Raw genomic sequence first — 7,450 nt, 5'->3', positions numbered from 1 at the left:
CATTTTGTGATCGCTTCACACGCACAAGATTTGACTGTGTATTGACTTAGAATTTGTCAATTGACAGCATTGACTTAGAATTTGAAAAAGGAAGAGCTATCTTTCATTTCTTAGCCAGTTGAATCTGTTTCTCTATGTATTGCTCAGAAACATTACATGATATATACTTGACAATGGAAGTATTGATAATTAGAACAATTTTTTCTTTTTAAGTCATTATAGCAAATGGAATCTGTGTTGAAAGTTCAACTGATTGGAACTGAGACCTTGGAAGGGGCGTAGGGAAACAGAAATAAGATTAAGGTAGGGCCAGTTAAAGAAATAGTATGAGTGTCATTTTGAATAATTTGAATTTAGTAGTGAGCAATATTGTGAGCTACTGATCAGGAAAATAAGGTTTAAAAAGTAAGATTCATCCATCAGTAACGTACAGGAACCATTAAATGGAGGGAAGTAATCATGGAAGGAATTTTTGAGACTAAGAAACTGTTTCTGAACCAAACTTGGATTTGCTTATCAGACATCAGCAAAGCCAATGTACTAACCCCAGGCTGTGGTGAAGGAAAGTACAGCATTTATTGCAAGGTGCCCAGTGTTGGGCCAAGCAAGGAAAATGGGCAGCTCATGCTCAGAAGACCCAAACTCCCCAATGGCTTTCAGGGAAGGGTTTTTAAAGACAGTGTGAGGGAGAGGGTTATGGGGTGCATGATCAGCTCATGTACATCCTTCTGATTGTTTAGTGGTGAGGTAACAGGGTGGTGTTTTGGGAGTTAACATCATCAACCTTCCAGTTCTATCCAGTCTGGGGTCTATGTACTTGTGGTCAGCATGCAGTTAAGTTCTTCCACCTGGTGGGGGTTTTAGTATCTGCAAAACAATTCAAGATTATGGCTCAGGATATTATCTACAGCCCTTGAGGAGGAACTAAAGGTCCTTGACTGTGTTTTATGGCTAAACTATTATTATTTTGTCTTGCTTGACTCTTCTCCCTTGTTTCTGCATTTTCTCACTTCTCTGATTAAATTTGCTCCTCGGAACTTGAGGAAAGCCTAGGAGGCTAAAGCTTTTCTACAAACAAGAGGCAGGGGACACAGGGTGGGGGCTGGTGTTGGGAGCGGGCTCTGTCCCTGGGAATGCCCTGAAGAGTCCTGTTCAGTTTCAAAACCACTGATATACCCTAACCCGAAATTAGAGGCATCATGCAGGAAGAACTGGTGTAATTTCATGATTTACTACACTGAGATGAGTAAGGTTGGGAATTGGGGAATGGGGGATAGTTTTTTCTCTTATTAAAATTTCCCCAGCCTCTAAATAGGACATCATGTTATCTTAAAACTTCTCATTAATATATACTTCATTATCTAGAGTTGCCATGCATATTAATAGGCATAAAAATTATTGGTATTAGGTTCTACTGGAAAGCAACAATGAATCTACTGGGTATAATTAATGTACCAGACTACAAATGACCTAAGGGACTGGTGAAATGCATTCAGTACCTTAGTTTGAATTCCACAAACTGCTGAAAGTCTGATTCCTCTTCCCAGTTCCCTTTGGCTTCATTGACCTTTACTATTATTTCCTTAATGAATTTCCTGAATTTGACTCACCATTTACCTCAAAATAGATTTGTAAATTAGAGCACTTGGGTGCAAGTTCTCCAGCAGCTGTGTTTGGACAAGTCAGCTCATCTATGAGCTCAAATTCTTCTTCGTTGTTGTGACGGTAAAATAAACTCAGGTGGACATATTCTGTAAATATGTCCATTTAGTATTTTTTATTTTTAATTGTAGCAGCAGAAGCTCAGAATTTTATTATTTTTAAATAATCATAGATATATTAGTTGTTTAATTTTTGTTATGGTAGCAGAAGATAATAATATTATTATTTTTAAATAATCATGGACAAGGCAAAAATTCAGATTCCTCAGATAAGTTAAGACTTGGTAAGTTCTCTGTAATGATTTATGATACTTTCTTAAACCATGTATTTGGTGTCACAAGTGATGAGACATTAGGATAATGATTTGAAAGTTCTCTTTTGATATGATCTTTCAAAATTTCTAAGAAAATCTCATTATGCTTGCCCTCCCTGCACCATTTTTATGAGTATGCCTCATGTCCACTGGGAATGCAGTTGAAGTTTAGATGACTTTACAGTGTGCTTTGTATCCTGTTTAAATGCTAAATTTAACATGTCTTTTATTGGTTATGGGCTCAGTTGATAATTTTTCACTTTGATCTTACTAATAATCTGTCTCCAGAATCACACTATAGAATGACTTATATTTTAGGAACTCTCCATAATATGAGAATACTTCCTTATTTTACATTATATTTCTTATTTTTAAAACAGAAAACAATATTAGAAAACTTAAAAAAATTTGACTAATCAAAAAATTGACCAACTAGCCGTTTCCACTTTTCAATTTTTCTCTACATGAATATACTACATCTACTATTTTTTATGTTTAGCCTTTCCCTTTAGCATTATATTGCAAGCATTTTAACATGTCATTGACATGCCTGTCAACTCTTTCCTCTGTGATTTCATCTGCTACTTCAAACCAGAGAATTGTAATCTCTGGATTCATCTTAGTTTCAACCAAATAAAATGTTGCCTCCAGTCCCTGTTCTCTTATCCTTTCCATGACCTTTGCTTTAAACATCATTTGTTGTAGATAGACCTCAAGGCAGATCTTACTTTTAAGCCTGCAGCCCTTATTTATCTCCTACCTATAAAAGGATCAGAAGAGGGGCAATGGTATTTTAATTTGTGAGGATTCATGAGTAAAGGTTAAAGAAATTGTGCCTATTTAGCTTTGAAACTGAATTAGCTTACTGGTATGGGTGAGAAGATTGAGGAATTTTAAATAAAAGACTTCAAGTAGATGAAAGGAGAGATAGTATTGAGCAACTGTTCTCCATTACTGTTAAGAGTAAAAGGAAATGTACATACGAGGGCAAGAAGGATTTAGCTCTGGAAATATAGAATTGAGACCCAGCTATAAGAATTATTATATTGAGTGCTATTATGAAGGCAGACAGAAAAAAGAATTAACTTGATTTGCCTTGATTGCAGAGTTACAGACTACATAATAATGATTTTTAAAAATTGTATAGCATTTTGCAATTTACAAAACAATTCCCCATAATTATATCATTTGATCCTCACAGCAACCTTGTAAAGTATGCGTTACATCCACTGAAGGATGAGAAAATTGGGTTTAAATTCCTGAATTTCAAAGAAGTTATCAAGTAGTACAACTTGATCTTTTATTAACAGCTTTATTGAGATATAATTCATATACCATCTAATTCCCCTTTATCAGGAATATAATTCAATAGCTTTTAGTTTATTCATAGAGTTGTGCAACCATCACCACAACCAATTTTAGAACATTTTATCATCCCAGAAAAAAAAACCCATACCCGTTAGAAGCCACTCCAGCACTTACCCCTAAACCCCATAGTCTTAGGCAACCACTAGTCTACATTCTGTCTCTGTAGATGTGCTTATTCTGGGAATGTCATATAAATAGAGCCATACAATATGTGGTGTTTTGAATTTTTTCACTTAGCATAATGTTTTCAAGGTCTATCCATGTTGTAACATATCAATACTTCATTCCTTTGTATGGTCAAATAATATTCCATTGTGTGATTATATCACACTTTGTTCATCCAGTCACTAGTTGATGAACAGTTGAGTTGTTTTCAGTTTTTGGCTATTATGAGTAATGCTGCTATGAACATTCATCTATATGTTTTTGTGCGGACATATGTATTCACTTACAACTTGATCTTGAACCTCAGTTTTTCATCATAGGCAAAGTTTAAAGATGGCCCCCAAGATTCTTGCCCCCTTGTGTACATGCCCTGTATAACCCCTTCCCGTTGAGTGTGGGAAGAATTGGTGAATATGATGGGCTATCACTCTCTTGATTTGGTTATGTTATATGGCAAAGGTGAAGGAATTTGCAGATGTAGTTAAGGTCCCTAATCAGTTGACTATAAGTTAATTAAAAGGGAGATTATTCAGACTGGGCCTCACATAATCAGGCAAGCCCTTTAAAAGGGGATTCAGGCCTTTCCTGAAAGAAAGAGTCAAAGTAAAATGGTGGTCAAATGGTACAAATTTCCAGTTATAAGATAAATAAGTCCTGGGGATGTAATATACACCATGGTGACTATATTTAACTATACTGTGTTGGATATTTATTTGGAAGTTACTAAGAGAGTAGATCTTTTTTTTTTTTTTCTGAAACATTTATATTAACATATTTCCATACATATTTCCATACAAATACAAAATAAGATTTTTAGAAATTTCATGTAATGTCTGAAACATTTATATTAACATATTTCCATACAAATAACCCAATGAAAGTTTAGTATTAGTTGTTTTGTTTGTTTTTTTATACTGCAGGTTCTTATTAGGCATCAATTTTATAAACATCAGTGTATACATGTCAATCCCAATTGCCCAATTCAGCACACCACCATCCCCACCCCACCGCAGTTTTCCCCCCTTGGTGTCCATATGTCCATTCTCTACATCTGTGTCTCAACTTCTGCCCTGCAAACTGGCTCATCTGTACCATTTTTCTAGGTTCCACATACATGCATTAATATACGATATTTTTCTCTTTCTGACTTACTTCACTCTGTATGACAGTCTCTAGATCCATCCACTTCTCAACAAATGACTCAATTTCGTTCCTTTTTATGGCTGAGTAATATTCCATTGTATATATGTACCACAACTTCTTTATCCATTCGGCTGTTGATGGGCATTTAGGTTGCTTCCATGACCTGGCTATTGTAAATAGTGCTGCAATGAACATTCGGGTGCATGTGTCTTTTTGAATTACGGTTTTCTCTGGGTATATGCCCAGTAGTGGGATTGCTGGGTCATATGCTAATTCTATTTTTAGTTTGTTAAGGAACCTCCATATTGTTCTCCATAGTGGCTGTATCAATTTACATTCCCACCAACAGTGCAAGAGGGTTCCCTTTTCTCCACACCCTCTCCAGCATTTGTTGTTTGTAGATTTTCTGATGATGCCCATTCTAACAGGAGTGAGGTGATACCTCATTGTAGTTTTGATTTGCATTTCTCTAATAATTAGTGATGCTGAGCATCTTTTCATGTGCTTCGTGGCCGTCTGTATGTCTTCTTTGGAGAAATGTCTATCTAGGTCTTCTGCCCATTTTTGGATTGGGGTGTTTGTTTCTTTAATATTGAGCTGAATGAGCTGTTTATATATTTTGGAGATTAATCCTTTGTCCGTTGATTCGTTTGCAAATATTTTCTCCCATTCTGAGGGTTGTCTTTTCGTCTTGTTTATGGTTTCCTTTGCTGTGCAAAAGCTTTGAAGTTTCATTAGGTCCCATTTGTTTATTTTTGTTTTTATTTCCATTACTCTAGGAGGTGGATCAAAAAAGATCTTGCTGTGATTTAGGTCAAAGAGTGTTCTTCCTATGTTTTCCTCTAAGAGTTTTATAGTGTCCAGTCTTATATTTAGGTCTCTAATCCATTTTGAGTTTATTTTTGTGTATGGTGTTAGGGAGTATTCTAATTTCATTCTTTTACATGTAGCTGTCCAGTTTTCCCAGCACCACTTATTGAAGAGACTGTCTTTTCTCCATTGTATATCTTTGCCTCCTTTGTCATAGATTAGTTGACCATAGGTGCGTGGGTTAATCTCTGGGCTTTCTATCTTGTTCCATTGATCAATGTTTCTGTTTTTGTGCCAGTACCATATTGTCTTGATTAATGTAGCTTTGTAGTATAGTCTGAAGTCAGGGAGTCTGATTCCTCCAGCTCCATTTTTTTGCCTCAAGACTGCTTTGGCTATTCGGGGTCTTTTGTGTCTCCATACAAATTGTGAAATTTTTTGTCCTAGTTCTGTGAAAAATGCCAGTGGTAGTTTGATAGGGATTGCATTGAATCTGTAGATTGCTTTGGGTAGTAGAGTCATTTTCACAATGTTGATTCTTCCAATCCAAGAACATGGTATATCTCTCCATCTGTTGGTATCATCTTTAATTTCTTTCATCAGTGTCTTATAGTTTTCTGCATACAGGTCTTTTGTCTCCCTAGGTAGGTTTATTCCTAGGTATTTTATTCTTTTTGTTGCAATGGTAAATGGGAGTGTTTCCATAATTTCTCTTTCAGATTTTTCATCATTAGTGTATAGGAATGCAAGAGATTTCTGTGCATTCATTTTGTATCCTGCAACTTTACCATATTCATTAATTAGCTCTAGCAGTTTTCTGGTGGCAGTTTTAGGATTCTCTATGTATAGTATCATGTCATCCGCAAACAGTGACAGTTTTACTTCTTCTTTTCCAATTTGTATTCCTTTTATTTCTTTTTCTTCTCTGATTGCCGTGGCTAGGACTTCCAGAACTATGTTGAATAATAGTGGTGAGAGTGGACATCCTTGTCTCGTTCCTGATCTTAGAGGAAATGCTTTCAGTTTTTCACCATTGAGAAAGATGTTTGCTGTGGGTTTGTCATATATGGCCTTTATTATGTTGAGGTAGGTTCACTCTATGCCCACTTTCTGGAGAGTTTTTATCAGAAATGGGTGTTGAATTTTGTCAAAAGCTTTTTCTGCATCTATTGAGATGATCATATGGTTTTTCTTCTTCAGTTTGTTAATATGGTGTATCACATTGATTGATTTGCGTATATTGAAGAATCCTTGCATCCCTGGGATAAATCCCACTTGATCGTGGTGTATGATCCTTTTAATGTGTTGTTGGATTCTGTTAGCTAGTATTTTGTTGAGAATTTTTGCATCTATATTCATCAGTGATATTGGTCTGTAATTTTCATTTTTTGTAGTGTCTTTGTCTGGTTTTGGTATCAGGGTGATGGTGGCCTCATAGAATGAGTTTGGGAGTGTTCCTTCCTCTGCAATTTTTTGGAAGAGTTTGAAAAGGATGGGTGTTAGCTCTTCTCTAAATGTTTGATAGAATTCACCTGTGAAGCCATCTGGTCCAAGACTTTTGTTTGTTGGAAGATTTTTAATCACAGTTTCAATTTCATTACTTGTGATTGGTCTGTTCATATTTTCTGTTTCTTCCTGGTTCAGTCTTGGAAGGTTGTACCTTTCTAAGAATTTGTCCATTTCTTCCAGGTTGTCCATTTTATTGGCATAAAGTTGCTTGTAGTAGTCTCTTAGGATGCTTTGTATTTCTGCGGTGTCTGTTGTAACTTCTCCTTTTTCATTTCTGATTTTATTGATTTGAGTCCTCTCCCTCTTTTTCTTGATGAGTCTGGCTAATGGCTTATCAATTTTGTTTATCTTCTCAAAGAACCAACTTTTAGTTTTATTGATCTTTGCTATTGTTTTCTTTGTTTCTATTTCATTTATTTCTGCTCTGATCTTTATGATTTCTTTCCTTCTGCTAACTTTGGGTTTTGTCTGTTCTCCTTT

This window comes from Eschrichtius robustus, chromosome X, assembly GCF_028021215.1.
Source record: "Eschrichtius robustus isolate mEscRob2 chromosome X, mEscRob2.pri, whole genome shotgun sequence".
Lineage (NCBI taxonomy): Eukaryota > Metazoa > Chordata > Mammalia > Artiodactyla > Eschrichtiidae > Eschrichtius > Eschrichtius robustus.
This window is presented reverse-complemented; position numbering follows the sequence as displayed.